This window comes from Vicia villosa, linkage group LG6, assembly GCF_029867415.1.
Source record: "Vicia villosa cultivar HV-30 ecotype Madison, WI linkage group LG6, Vvil1.0, whole genome shotgun sequence".
Taxonomy (NCBI): domain Eukaryota; kingdom Viridiplantae; phylum Streptophyta; class Magnoliopsida; order Fabales; family Fabaceae; genus Vicia; species Vicia villosa.
The window spans coordinates 32,737,442-32,753,422 of NC_081185.1; the positions used below are offsets into that span (position 1 = coordinate 32,737,442).

Genomic DNA, 15,981 nt, shown 5'->3' on the forward strand with positions numbered 1-15,981 from the left:
ATACCTCAGGAGCCTTAGGAGAAAAGATGTCTGAAGAAAAACTAGTAAGAAAGATCCTCAAATCACTACCTAAGATATTTTCTATAAAGGTTACGGCTATAGAAGAAGCTCAAGACATCAGCAAAATGAAGGTAGATGAACTCATTGGTTCCCTACAAACCTTTGAGATGAGTATAAGTGACAATGTTAAAAAGAAGAACAAGATCATAGCTTTTGTATCCAACACTGAAGAGGACTCAGAAGAAAGCAATGATGGAAGTAATGAAAATCTGTCAGAAGCCATAGCCATGCTTGGAAGAAAATTCAACAAGTTTGTTAAAAGAATAGACCAGAAATCCAGACCAAATGTCAAGAACACTCCCTCTGATAACGGAAAGTCTTATGACTCTAGTAGAAGATCTATTATCCCATTGAGGGAAAGGAATATCAAAAAACCTAACCTGAATAAGAACAAGGTCTTACGACCAGAGAAAAGGGTACGGGAGTCGGTTACGCAAGGGGAAGGTGTTAGCACCCCTCACGTCCGTCGTACTCGACGTTATCCACCTATGTTTGTTTCTATCTAAAGGGTGTAAAACTATGTCTAAAGCCTAAATGTGAATGCATGCAAAATAAATACGGGTAAAAGAAAGAATTATTTACAATTGTGCTCACTTAGGCCTCGCGACCCAATGCCTACGTATCCCTTTCAGGAATCAGAGCGTCCTAGTTTGGCTAAAAAAATTCCATTTCTTTTTGTGTTTTTTAGTTGAGTAGAGGTTAAGGTCACGATCCACAATGCTCGACCTTTGGAGACTTACACGCCTAATTATGGAATGGACTTAACTTGTTCATAGAAGAGAAGAAATGTGGGTTTGTGTTTTTTGATGTAATTCCATGATGAACAAAACCCCCTACAAGGCTTCGCACCATTTCCTTACTTTGTTTGAATTTGAACCTTTATTAAGTGTTTTGAGTGTTTTTGATTGGGTATTTTTTAAAGGGAAATTATTTGTGACTTGAATCATACTAAAACAAGTTTAAGTGTTTAGAGAAATACACCAAGGTCTACACCTCAATCATTTCTCTCTAAGTAGTAGTAAAGAAATACACCAAGGTCTACACCTCGATCATTTCTTTCCCACTAAGTAGAAAAGAAATACACTGGGGCCTACGCCCCAATCATTTCTTTCTCACTATAAAAGAAATAGTAGTATGATCCTCGTCGGTATTTATTAGGTTTTTTAAAGTTGAAAAAGAAATGAATGAGACTAACCTAAGATACTAAGCTAATGATTATTGTTTTATTAAGAAAGGGGAGTCTAAATCCTAATCAAAAGTGAACTAACTAATATCCTAAGGGAAAAGACTAAGTAAAAAGGATAGATTAACTTTAACGACTAGGCGTATTTTAGGCATTTCACAAAATATTCACGAAATGAAGGAATTAAATTCTAAACTAACAAGGAGAAATTCACAAGCATATTGATATTATTATTAAGCCTAAAGCTATTTTTATGAATTAAAACTAAGAAAAATAAGTATTTTATTATGGTGAACAAATCAAGAATTAAAGAAAAATATCAAACAATCAATTAAAAAAATAAAAAAATAATACCTATAGACTCCTAAAATTCTAAATGGTCAGAATATATATTTTGTCACATTTTTTTATTTGAGTAAAATGAATTACCAAACTAAAATTGAAAGAAAACAATTTTGAAACAAATTCTAAAAAACTGCCCCCTGGGTTGGAAAAGTAATTGATAATGAACTAAAACCATGTTATGGCACAGCTGGGCTTGAAACCAGAGGTGTAGAAATTAATGATGCTAGGCCCATGACGAAAATAATGCACATGTATTAGCAATTGAGGTGTATGAAAAAGAATCCTCCTAAGCCCATTTCGTGACTACACAGCAAGCCCACACCCATTGTTACCATCATTTTATTCTGACACAAAACCATATCTATGTAGTATCATACATACATGAAACGTTAAGATCAATTGGGAAACAAAATAATAAGTCACTACGTGACAAAAAAACTCCTCAATGATATTCCACAATACCAAATAAGCGTTCCATTTTCCAATGAATCAAACAATTAAAGAAAAATAAAAGAAAGAGGAATGATTGGATAACAATTGGTAACAATAACTATTCGCAACACGCCACGCTTAGGGTTTACGCTCAGGACCTCCAGAGCAAGTTCTGGTCCTCTTCTCCGGCGTCCCAAGTGGCCGGGGTTGATAAAACCTTACTGAAAATTCAAAAGCAAAACACTATTCCACTCGGTTTTCCTTTCTAAGTCTGAATCTAATGCTACTTTCAACATACAATGCTCTATCATCAAGAACCATAGCAACGAAAATTTGACCCACTCTGAATGGAATTATCATTAAGACTCGTAGGCGATGCAAGTCTCCTCTGGTCTTAAAGATAATTCCCACACTTATGTTTTAACAGCAATTTATATATAACCCAAAAATGCAATAAAAAAACAAATATTCAATTAAACAAATATTTATTTAAATTGGTGTAAATAAATAAGAATTATAAATAAATAAAGAGAAAATTAAATATTTAATGAAAAAAATAAAAACCTAAACCCTAACCCAAAATCCTAACCCTAAAAAATTAGCCAAACCCTAATAATTAACCATATACCTAAACCCTAAGCCAAACCTAGGAGCATAATAATTCGCCTTTTGTTTATCCCCAGCAGAGTCGCCAGCTGTAGCAACCTGCCCTAAAAATTTAGATTTTAGAGTCCTCACCTATTCTGCCAGGGCGAATAGGAAACCCTACGAAGTTTAGAGATCTGGATAAGTTATTATAATCAGGTCAATGGAAGGCGTTAGGCACCCTTAACCCTTTCCTAAGGTTTTGTCTAAGGAAAAAGTTTATGGATAATAAAGAAAGGTGACAGACAGTTAAATAGGGCAAATATTAGCCTTATTGAAATTTTAGGGAAGGGGACTCGCCTTGTTACCAAGTGCCTACGTACCTCCTTATGGAGGATCAGAGTCTAAGTAGTTCGAGTATGTTTTTGTTTTTTAGAGATTGTACGCCTTTGTAATTTGTATGTTGAAGTGTGTTTTAAATTACCGTACGCAGATTAATAATTGTCGCAGTTTTGTGTAACGCAGTTTGTGAAGACGCTAAAAGTTTATTATATGGCATACAACCCTTTTTAATATTTTGAAATTTTATTAATCGCGTTGATCAATTGGTTTGATCAACATAATTAACAAATTAGTAAAAATTACTAATTATCGTAACCAATTTATTCGGTTAAACCTTTAGTAAATAGAACCTGTTTAAATAAATTACTTAAATTAAAGTAAATTTGAATAATTGATTATTAATCATCATACTCAATTGATTTGATTAAAACAATTAATAAATCGACCCTAATATAAATTAGCTTGACAAAAAATAATTTTTGTCGCAAATCATCGTAATCGATTGATTCGATTAAAACAATTAACGAATTAAACCTTAAGTGTGCATATAAAATTATATCCAATTATTAATATCAATTTGAATATTTTTTATCCGAAGAAATATTATTAATCAGCGCGACTATTAAATACAATCGAACTAAATAACAATTATTTAAAATTAATCATGTAATTTAAAACAATTAACTATTCTTTCTTTTGACTAGAACGCAAGAGGTGTATTTTTTTGTTTAATATTAATCCAGGGGGTGTGAATCTAACCCTAAGTTGAAGAACCCTAACCCTAAATTTCCAGAAACCAACATCAAAACACACATGCATTCAACATAAAAACCTAAGCTAAGTGTCTTGGGACACCTTTTATCTTGAATTCTGGATCGTGTAAGCTCCAATCTCCTTATTAATCCTCTTCTTTTTTGCTTGCAGGTGTCGGCGCAAGGTTGAAGGCTTCGCGCTTCAACACCCTTCTCAGATCTCTCTTTCTCCGTCTTTTAGATTAGGGTTTCTTCTTCATCCCCTTTTCTGTAGACTTAGGTTTCTTATTTATAGCCTTAGGGTTAATTCATATTAGGAATGATTCAATTTGTTGTAAATTAGATTTGATTGTAATATATTTGATTTGTTAATAAAATTGGATTTAATTTTGTTTGATGTGATTCAATCTTTGATTTGATTTTTATAAATTAGATTTGCTTTGTAATTGATTGTAATATATTTGATTTAATTAGAGATTTGTTTTAGTCTTAGGTTTTGATTTGATTTTTCGTTTAAAAATTTTGATTTATTGTAATGATTCATAAACTAAATAAAATATCTCATTTTGTGTGTATTTTGTTTTGATCTTTATGAATTTTGGGCTTGAATTCTACAAATTAGGGTTTGTGAGATAGTGATGGTGGCCGCAGCTGGAAGAAGAAGAAGATGAACAGGGCTTTGCCCTAGTTGACTTCGGTCAACATTCTCAAAAAATAATAATAATAATTAATAAAATTAATAACTAATAAAAATAATAATTAATAAATAATAATTAATAACTAAATATAAATTAACAAAGAGATGAATCAACTTGTTATTTAAAAACCTAATTACTAGATAAAAAGAGTATTTTTTATTATATAAGTTTTCTATTGATAGAATAATAATAATGACCTAATAACCATAATTTAAAATAACAATACTATAAATTATACCATAATGAATAATATTACTTAATTTAATAATTGGTTAACTAATAACTCTAATTAACTAAAACAAAATAATTAACTTAATAAATTTTAAAGAAATAAATAAATTAATAAAGACTAATACTTAGTTAAAAACTTAAAGGATCTCAAGCAAAACTCTAAATGGGCTCAAATTGGGCTCAAAAGAATTCCTCTAAAATACACCCCCATATTCAATTAGAAGGTTTTTTTATAAGAGATTGGGTTTAACAATACAAATGTTAAACCCCATAACTCCTAATTTTAATACCCTCAATAAATTAATAGACGTGAATCGTATCGGGTAAATTTTGGGGTATGATAGCTGCCCCTATTTAATTATCTTGGATTGAATGGCGTGAGAATACGCAGGTCTTACGCTTTTCAAATCGAAGAGTTATTAAATAATGGAAGACCCCTAAATTTACCTTGTACTGGAAGGTGAAAGAGGATCGTCTTGCTAAAGCCTAAGACTTACATAGAGAAGACTCGCAGTCCGTTGTGTAAAAGAAATGGCCCACTTGCTATAGTGCTGGCAAGCTTTCGCAGTTTGTAAATAATTTACTTACTATAGTTCTAGTAAGTTTTCGTAGTTTGTGTAAAGGGAAAGGTTTACTATAGTTCCAGTAAGCCCTTGCATATATCCAGGATGAAAAAGGGATCACTTGCTATTGTTCTAGCAAGTTTACCTGCGTAAAAGAGATTACTTGCTATAGTTCTAGCAAGTTTACCTGCGTAAAAGGGATTACCTGCTATAGTTCTAGCAAGTTTACCTGCGTAAAAGGCTTTTCTTGCTATAGTGCTAGCAAGATTACCTGTGTAAAAAGATTTTCTTGCTATAGTGCTAGCAAGATTACCTGCGTAAAAAGATTTTCTTGCTATTGTGCTAGCAAGATCACCTGAGTAGAAAGGATTTACTTGCTATGGTGCTGGCAAGATCACATGTGTAAAACGTTTACTTGCTATAGTGCTAGCAAGATCACCTGTGTAAAAGTTGTATTGTAAATGCGTATGAACAATGTGGATGTATGAATCGTTTGTATATGAGTAATGTTTGATAGTGTGATGCTCGTACGCATGTATGATTATTGCAGATACATGATGTCTGGATATGTTGCATGTATGTATGCTAATGTGATTGTATGTATGTTGATCCCAAAGTTTATCTCCTCATAACCCATTGAATTTGTTTACCCTGCTTGGCCTTGTGCCACGGCTTTGCTTATGCCGGTTCGTAATATTTTGCATAGAATATTTCTTAGCGGAACTTCGGGTTTTAGTCTCCTTTTGGACCATTAGGTCCTTAACCAATCCCCTAGTACCCTTAGACTTTTTGAATTGTCTGGACGGTTTGAGATGTGTGGGATATTATTTAGAATAAATCCTAGTTCGGATTGTATTTGAATGATCCATTGATAATGTTTCTTGTGATTGTAAGATATCCTTTGTAAGAAGATCGTGATAGATCAAAGAGATCACGGCGTAGGGCGTATGTTATCCTCTGGAGATTTTGTAGTTTTGTTTTGTTGCTTTTGTATTAAATAAATAAATAAATTAATAAAGACTAATACTTAGTTAAAAACTTAAAGGATCTCAAGCAAAACTCTAAATGGGCTCAAATTGGGCTCAAAAGAATTCCTCTAAAATACACCTCCATATTCAATTAGAAGTTTTTTTATAAGAGATTGGATTTAGCAATACAAATGTTAAACCCCATAACTCCTAATTTTAATACCCTCAATAAATTAATAGATGTGAATCGTATCGGGTAAATTTTGGGGTATGACAGTGATGTATGAACGAAAATGATGATGCGATGATTCGAGGAGAGAAATTCCGTTTTTGTTTGGAGTTGAGAGGGTGCTTGTGAGGAGACTGAGATAGTGGTGATGATGTAGATCGGAGAAGATGATTGGTGTAACGCCCCGAATTTAATTAATTGGTTAATTAAATTATTAAAGTATTTAAATATTGGATTTAGTCGAAATTGGATGGTCGGTATTATTTTAAGAGGCGTATTTGGATTTATTAAGTTAAAGTTGGATTTTAGTCAGATAGTCGGAAGAATAATATTAAGAATAATATTATTTATTTATTGAGATGTTTATTGAAATTTTCGCATTTTGGGACGATTTAGTCGGTATTAGTTCGAGATAGCTGATCGATATTTAATTGAAGATTTTAATATTTTTAGTATTAAAAATATTAATGAGTTAATGTTTAGCATTTTGGGAATTTTCCGAGTAATTAAGATTAGACCGGAAATATGAGACATTGAGTAATAAATCAGTATATTAAAATAATCGGATTTTATTTTAATGATATTTAAGTGGAAGTATTATTTTTACATTAAGTGTATAAATTATATTGGGCTTATATTATGGTATTTTTAAGGGTTAAGGGTGTATTTTTATTAGGCCCATTATTAAGTAGTAGTAATTAACTGGTGGTGTTACTTGTCTTTTTGGAAAAAGATATAGCATAGGAAAGAAAGAGAAACCGTGAAAGAAGAAGAAGAAATAGAGAAAGGGGGTTAGGGTTGTGAAGAGGAGAAGAAGGAGACCCAAAATGTTGCTCTAAAGTGTCATTTTTCTCCAATTTTCCATTGAATCTTCTTAGAGCTGCACTCAATCCAAGGTAAGGGGGGATTCTTACTACCTAAATGGGAATATGATGGATTGTATGTGGGTTTAGAGTATAGATTGGTCATTGTGTTGTGTTAATTCTGTTTTCTGTCACTGTTTAAAATTGCAATTGTTATGTTCATGTTGAATTGAATTGAATTTGGAATAAATATGCAATGTTGTGCGAGATTGGAAATGAGGAGAAAACGAAACAAAATAGAGGAATGGAGCCTATAGTTGTTCCTTGTTTCATATGCTTTCGTTTCATATGCTTTTCATCATGTGCTGTGCTGTTACTTGTTTTTCTTTTTTCTATTTCATACTACATATTGACACTTAAATCATGATGTTAGTGTGTGTAGTAATTAAGCCACTACTATATCATTTTCATGTGATACCAGTAGGTCCATCATTCTATCCATATGCTTGTTCCATGTTGTGTCTTATTTTTATAATAGTAAATAATATATATAATGACACATATGAAATAATAGCAAATAATATATATAATGGCACATATGAACCTAATTAAGGAATGATACTTAATTGAAACAGTAGGACAAATAAATTATTAACAGTAGCAGAACTAATGAAATGCAAAGCATACCCATTTGATCGAAATAGCCGAATTAAGTCGTATAATTAGTTATCCGAAATTTGATGAAAATTTACGTGGTAGCAAATTTTAATTAGTATATTAACGTGGTTGTGTTATTTGTTAAAATTGTGATATTTTACGAATCCATCGAAATTGTGTTTGATTTGAATCTCCTTTATAATTAAATGTTGGTCTTGAGATGGAAAATAGTAGAAATATTAGGATATTAATTAATTGGTAAGGAATTGAAAAATAGAATATTGAATTGAATTAATATAATATGATTATTAATTTGTTGATTTAATCAATAGTAGGACTAATTTCAATAAGTCTATTTAATTGGAAAATACTTGGACTTAGATAAATTATTCGGTTTGTCGGTAAATAACGGTATCTTGAGAATTTGACCGTAATGGTGTTTTTGGTTGACTATTTACGTTGAGAATAATACATTGATATGCCAATGATGTTGTCTTGATAAATAATATTATGTCTAATTGAATTAGTTGATAATTGGAAGTTGATTCGGTTTACTTGATAAATTAGCATGTTGAGATTATCTTACGAATTGATCAAAAATTATGGTTTTGATTTGAATGACTTTGTTAATATGTGAAATTGAGTAATTTTTACGATGTGCCGAAACGTGATGATAATTGTAATAATCTTGATGATATGCGAATTGTATATTTGTGACAATTTTGTTAATACACGAAGTTGTATGTTTGTTGTGATATGTCGAAGCATGAGAATATATATGTAGTGACTTGTTTATATGCGAAGTTGTATAATTGCGATGATGTGTCGAAACATGACGATGTTTTGTGATGATTTGTAACACGTGATATTGTATATTTTTGTGATGATGATTTTGTGACTAAGTGAAGACGAAATATTATGGTGACGTGAATTACCTCGTATAGATGGTAATTGTTTGTGATATAGGCTTATGCCTCGTGACGATATGTGATTTTGATGAGTATGTTGTGTTGTCTTGTTTGTCGAGTCACATTCCATACGCATACTATGTGACGGCCTGAAAACTATGGCAAATATGACGGCCTGAAAACTATGGCAAACATGACGGCCTAAATGGCAATTGGTGACGGGGGCTGAAGCTCCGATTGGTACCACATGCATATACACGAGTCATGTCCCATGTGTCTTATGTGATTCATAGTTGTGACGTTTTGTGACTATATGGTGATTGTATTTTTGTGACTTATTAAATGATGGAATTATGTGAAGATGTGAATTTGTGATTTAATGAATAGGGTGATGATATTAATACTTGTGAATGCGATTAACCGAATATGCCTAATTTCTGATATATATATATAATAAAGATGCCTATGTGTTGACTTGTTGATGATGCTTATATGATGACCCGTCAAATATGTTTATATGTTGATATCATGACTATTCATTGATGATGTTCTTTGTGTTGTTTATGTTGATGTTGTGTGAGGCGGTGATTCATTTATATTCTTTTCCTAATATATGATTTATCATGATCCTATTTATATAGTTTGATATCTCACCCTTGCTGCTGATGTTTCCCCTACCATGGGAAATGGGCAGGTACTCAAGTATAGTTGTGGAAGTTTGTTGCTTCATCGAGTCCAGTTGGTGTGTCGCTCTGATACGTAGCACTCGGGGGGTTGCTTATATCGTTATTTCGATGTTGTCGGTGTTTTTAGTTGTTGTTATTATAAACGTTGAATCCAAGTTGAATGATATGAAATACTTGTTATACTTCCAAGTTGTTTGAGTTGAATAAAGTTGATAGTTGACTGTTACTCGAATGCTATGTATCATTGTTGAATGAAATACAAGTTGAAGTTTTAAGTTGATATGTGATACTCCAATTTGTTGTTTGAAAATTTAAATACTCTGATATTTCTCGCATTATATTTTCGGGTAGAATTTGGGGTGTTACAATTGGTGGTGGTGATTGAGAATGCTGATGAAAGTTTGTTACACTTAGTTATGGGAGTCGTGATGAGAGGATGAAGGTAGAGATGAGAGAGAGAATCCGAGAGTGAAGGAGGAGAGATGGAGGTTGTTGTGGTTGTTGAAGGTTGTAGATGAAGGTGGTTATGGTGGTTGAAAAACAGTTAGGGTGGTTGTTACGGTGGAAAGAGAGAGAGAACCATGAGAGAGGAGAGAATGAAGAGAGAGTTTGAAAGATTTTGGAAACTGAAAAATGAAAATGAAGCCTGTCCTAAATTGTGAAGAGCTTTTGTTTTTATATAGTGAACCCACACTACAACACGCGTGGGCTTTAAAAGCGCTTTTTTTGGCCTTTAACAGCGCTTTAAAGCGCTGCCAAAGCCATCGCTGGCGTAGGCTACGAAAGCGCTTTTAAAAGCGCTCTGGTAGACCCCCCTATAAGAGCGCTTTTTCCAGAAAAAGCGCTCTGGTAGACCCCCCTATAAGAGCGCTTTTTACAGAAAGCGCTCTGGTAGACCACCCTATAAGAGCGTTTTTTCTGGAAAAAGCGCTCTGGTAGACCCCCTATAAGAGCGCTTTTCTGGAAAAAGCGCTCTGGTAGCCCCCCTACTAGAGCGCTTTTCCAAAAGCGCTTTGGTAGGTTGCGTTTTTTTTCTTTTTTTTGATCTTTGGCAGCGCTTTTTGTAACAAAGTGCTTTTGTATGTGGACCTTTAAGAGCGCTTTTTAAAAGCGCTGTCGTTGCTAAATGAGATATTTTAAAGTGCAGCCTATAATTTCAGCCTCCCAGATCGACCTGTAATATTTTCGACCTGTAATATATTTTCAACCTGTAATATTTTCGACCTGTAATATATTTTCAACCTGTAATATTTTCGACCTGTAATATATTTTCGACGATATATTTTCAACCATAGGTAGGACTATATATATACTAATATAATACCATTATAATATCCAAAATTATATATATACATCATTATGTCAATCAAACTAAATCTCTAACATCAACAATATTATACTTCAAATATTAATTGGCAACAATATGAACAAAGTTAGTAACCATATATTCTGGAGTACTATAATATTCTCTTCAAATCGACACAAATCTTACTACATGAATAGCTGATGAATATAAAATTGACACAATTCCTCTTTGATTTCTTCCAACTTAAGTTTCGGGTAAGAAGCAACACGGAATTCGTCAAAGTACTACAGAATAAAAACATAATATGAATGATTTAGTTAAATGTAATAAATTATAAGTTATCTAATTAAGTTATAAATCCATACCGTGATTGGAATCTCTAATTGATTCATTTGAAGGATTTCTTTCATAAACCTCAAAACAAAGTATCCGCAGTCTGAACTGTTCCGCTGTATCGGACACTACATAGAAAAACAAATAAGAAATTATAGTTGTCTTGTTTTATCAAGTAGCATAAATATTATAAGAAAAATTGTGAAAAATAATGTACCTGCACTTTGATCCAAGTAATGTTGTTTGATTTAGTCCGGGATACCTGTGCGTCTCGTTGACTTCGGAACACTTGTATTGATCTAACAAAAATATAAAAGCATATATTTAGATCAATCTCACAAATAATTAAATATATTGTCATACCCTAATTTTTGACCCCCCTGAGATGACATATCTTCAGGATTTTCATCAAGTCAAAGTAAGTACCCAGGGCAGTCTGGCATTCAATCGAGGGTGTTCAAAGACAAGAAAACTCAGGCAAAGGATCAATCAATAGAGGGATTAGTCTCTAATACAATCATAAGACTCAAAAGCCTCATTATTACACCTATGATTGATTAAGACACCCAGTCATCTAAGTACAGGATTACTCAGATCAACAGACTAGGGTTTGGAGCCTATCAAGGACTAAAATCAGGGATCACCTTTGGGAAACCCTAAAAAGCCCCAGGAAACCATTCAAAGACATTAATCATCTTCAAATAACTCTTATGACAAGATCCACTGGACATTACACCTCAATTCAAAGTCTACACTCATCATTGTCCTCTGGTCGACAATTAGGGTTTTTGACGTAATTCACCAAGATAGTTGACTTTTAATCAGGGCATGGATCCAAAACTCAAGACATGATTCAAGAATCTCTACTACCTCAATATAATCCATTTACATCATTCATTTGAGGAGAAGATCTTGTTTCTTCACAAAAGCCCAAAAATTCACTTTGTCAGGAAAAGTCAACTGTGTGGGATCATCATTGACTTTTAAGGTTTTTGGTCAAAAAATGACTTTCAAAGATCAATATCATCAATATATGGATGTCAAAGTCATTTGACCAAAGAAATTCAAAGAAATTCATCAAGGAGCAAAAAGTCGGGAATTAGGGTTTTTGAGGGCATAGTGAGAACTCAAAATTTCACCTACACAACTCAAAAAACTTCCAACATGAAAGTTGTAGATCTTGCAAAATAAAACAACATCTCACATAAGAACTTTTTTCAAAAGATCAACCATTTAAGGGTTTTGAAAATTTTGAAGTTTTAGGTCATAAACACTTAGAAAATTTTCTAAGTGTTTTAACCTAGTTTTCATCCAACTTTGGGCTCATTTTTCACAAATTTCCCAAATGATTCTGAAGAAGACATAAACTAATGATTTGAAGTAGATGTTTAGGGCTTTCCAAATTGTGTTCAACCTTCTCCAAATTCAATTTGAGCTAAGAGTTATGCTTGTTCAAAGTTGGCCTCATGAAGTAAAATTATAGGTCATGCATCATTTTTGAACTTTGAAATTTTGTGCACATGACCTCAATTATGGATGCTACACGACCCATAACATATCTGAAACAATGCCATGCATTCATTTTCACCATGCCATAAGGATTGAAGAAGATTCTAAAAACAAGAACATGTGATTATGTAATGATTACATTTGTGAATTTATGGCAAATTGATGAATCACCCAAGGAATCTTCTCACCAACCAATTAGAGCTCATTTCTGGCTCAGAATTGTCCCCTAAGATTAAGCAAAATCGAGGGCTAGGGGATTGATCAAATGGAATCAAAATTCTCATCATTGCATAAGAGATATTTGCAAACTTCCTTCATGCTTAAGAAACCAAACTTCTTTCATTAAGCAAGCTCACTCTTCTGCAACTATACTGAACCAATTGCCTATAAATAGAGGCCTCATTCTCATTCAAAAAACACACCAAAGCAACAGAATTCTTGCTTTCTCTTTTCTTTCTTCATACTTAGTTTTTTCAAAGGTCCTTTGGCAAGAAGACTCGGATTCTTCAAACCAAAGCTCTCTCTTTGAAAATAAGTATTCAAACACATTGAGGGAGGCATTTGGAGGTGATCCAAACCTCTGGAACCCTGCTGGGCGTGGAGAATCATCATCTCCACCTCTCATTTGGAGCACTTGCAGTTGGAGGTCCACAGAACAATTCAGGAGGTTTCAAGCCAAGCCAATCATCCAGGCACACTCCTCAGGTCATAGTGAAGCTAACCAGATGGCTGCAGCTCATCTGTAACTCCAAATTCAACAACCTCCATGTTCACTTGAAGCTGAAATCGAGGGAGGTCCATAGAGCAATTCAGGAGGATTCAAGCTCCAATAAGCATTCAGTTAGCATCATTGAGTCTCAGGGAAGCTATTGAGATCATTCATTCAAGTCCAGGTGCTCTCTATCATCCTCACGACCTCCATTTTCAGAGGTAAGTTTCTGAACCTCACCTCTTTAATTTAAGCACTCTTTGTGATAAAGCTCGATTCTATCTTGTTCAGCATCATCAGAGGATTGAAAACCCTCTATCATCATTCATTTATCTTTCAGTATAGTCATTTAATTTGATTTTTAAAATCTAGGGTTCTTCACGATTTCTGGTAAATTAGTTAGATGTAGTTAATATAAATAGATATTAGTTACATATTTAGATCCGTGAGGAAATTTGGAGTGAAATTCATCTTTACATCATCACGTTTGGTTGAGAAACGAGTAAGTTCAGAAGTTCAAATTTGAAGAGCTTGAGGTTGAAGATGAAGATGGTGGGTGGCGCCATTTTTGGATTCTCAGGGGAGGGTTTAAAATATATTTAATTGAAAGCGTGTTTTAAACGAATACATCGTTTGCCCTAGTGGCCTCACATGCGCTCTTAGTCTCCTCATGCCTCAAGTCTGGGGTTCGAATCCCCCTCGCCCCAGACTTTTTATTCCTTTTATTTTTTTCATGATTTACACGTTTATCTGAAAATATAATGTGTTGGATGTGTATCACTATCACCATGCGCGCGCTGGCCCAGTGGTTTGTGAAGGATAGAAAAACACTTAGAAAGGGGGGGGGTTTGAATAAGTGTAGCTTTAAAAACTTGACAGATAAAAATAAATTGCACAGTTATTTTTATCCTGGTTCGTTGTTAACTAAACTACTCCAGTCCACCCCCGCAGAGATGATTTACCTCAACTGAGGATTTAATCCACTAATCGCACGGATTACAATGGTTCTCCACTTAGTCAGCAACTAAGTCTTCCAGAGTCTTCTGATCACACACTGATCACTCCAGGAACAACTGCTTAGATACCCTCTAAGACTTTTCTAGAGTATACTGATCCACACGATCACTCTAGTTACAACCTGCTTAGATAACTTCTAAGACTTCCTAGAGTATTCTGATCCACACGATCACTCTAGTTCCTTACAACTTAATGTAATCAATTCTAAGAGTATTACAATTGCTTCTTAAAAGCTATAATCACAAACTGTGATATTTCTCTTAACGTTTAAGCTTAATCTCACTAATATATTACAACAGCAATGTAGTGAGCTTTGATGAAGATGAAGATTCTGAGCTTTGATTTGAACAGCGTTTCAGCAAGTTAATATGAGTTGTTTTGGTGCAGAATCGTTAACCTTGCTTCTCATCAGAACTTCATATTTATAGGCGTTGGAGAAGATGACCGTTGAGTGCATTTAATGCTTTGCGTGTTCCGTACAGCATCGCATTTAATGTTATACGCTTTTGTCAACTACCTCGAGCCTTGTTCACGCTGTGTCTACTGACGTAGCCTTTAGTAGCTTTTAACGTTCCTTTTGTCAGTCAGCGTAGCTTGCCACTTGTACTTTTTTCTGATCTGATGTTTGTGAATACAACGTTTGAATATCATCAGAGTCAAACAGCTTGGTGCAAAGCATCTTCTGATCTTCTGACCTTGAAGTGCTTCTGAGCGTGATACCATCAGAGCTTCAGTGCTTCTGTTCTCTTGTTCTTCTGATGCTTCCATAGACCCATGTTCTGATTCTGCTTCGACCATCTTCTGATGTCTTGCCAGACCATGTTCTGATGTTGCATGCTGAACCCTTTGAGACAAAGCTTCTGAGTGCTGAATTATGCATACTCTTTATATATTTCCTGAAAAGGAAATTGCATTGGATTAGAGTACCATATTATCTTAAGCAAAATTCATATTATTGTTATCATCAAAACTAAGATAATTGATCAGAACAAATCTTGTTCTAACAATCTCCCCCTTTTTGATGATGACAAAAACATATATAAATGATATGAATTTGCGATCAGAAAGAGCAGACGGCAAAAGACAAATTACACAGCTATAGCATAAGCATATGAATATGTCCCCCCCTGAGATTAACAATCTCCCCCTGAGATAAATAATCTCCCCCTGAAATAAATACTCGAAGAACTTTAATAAAAGACTTCCCTGATTATTTCGGTAGAGACGATCATATAAGCTTCTGTCTTCAGAGAATTCATAGCTTCTGACTTCTGCTTCCATTGGACAGCTTCAGAACTAGAATTTCCTTAGATCCCTAGAACACTCACAGCTTCTGATTCCTGCTTCCATCTAGGACAGCTTCAGAACTTGAATTTCTTTGATCTTCTGAACATTCACAGCTTCTGATTTCTGCTTCCATTCAGGACAGCTTCAGAACTTGAATTTCTTTGATCTTCAGAACATTCACAGCTTCTGATTTCTGCTTCCATCTAGGACAGCTTCAGAACTTGAGTTTTCTGGATCTTTAGAACATTCACAGCTTCTGATTTCTGCTTCCCTCGGATAGCTTCAGAGCTTTGAATTTCTACCAACATCACTTCATGCTAGATTTGTATCAGAACATTGTTGAATGTACCAGAGCATCATCAGAGCATCTCTACATCC

At 33.9% G+C, this 15,981-nt stretch overlaps 1 long non-coding RNA gene across 1 annotated transcript; it reads right to left on the minus strand.

Moving 5' to 3' along the window:
- Window positions 1–10,906: 10,906 nt before the first annotated feature.
- LOC131611416 (uncharacterized) lies at window positions 10,907–11,380 on the minus strand. Its single transcript, XR_009286892.1, has 3 exons — window positions 11,299–11,380; window positions 11,114–11,209; window positions 10,907–11,032 (listed from the first exon to the last, which is right to left on the minus strand). It is a non-coding gene; the product is annotated as an uncharacterized LOC131611416 (long non-coding RNA).
- Between the last annotated feature and the right edge of the window lie 4,601 nt (window positions 11,381–15,981).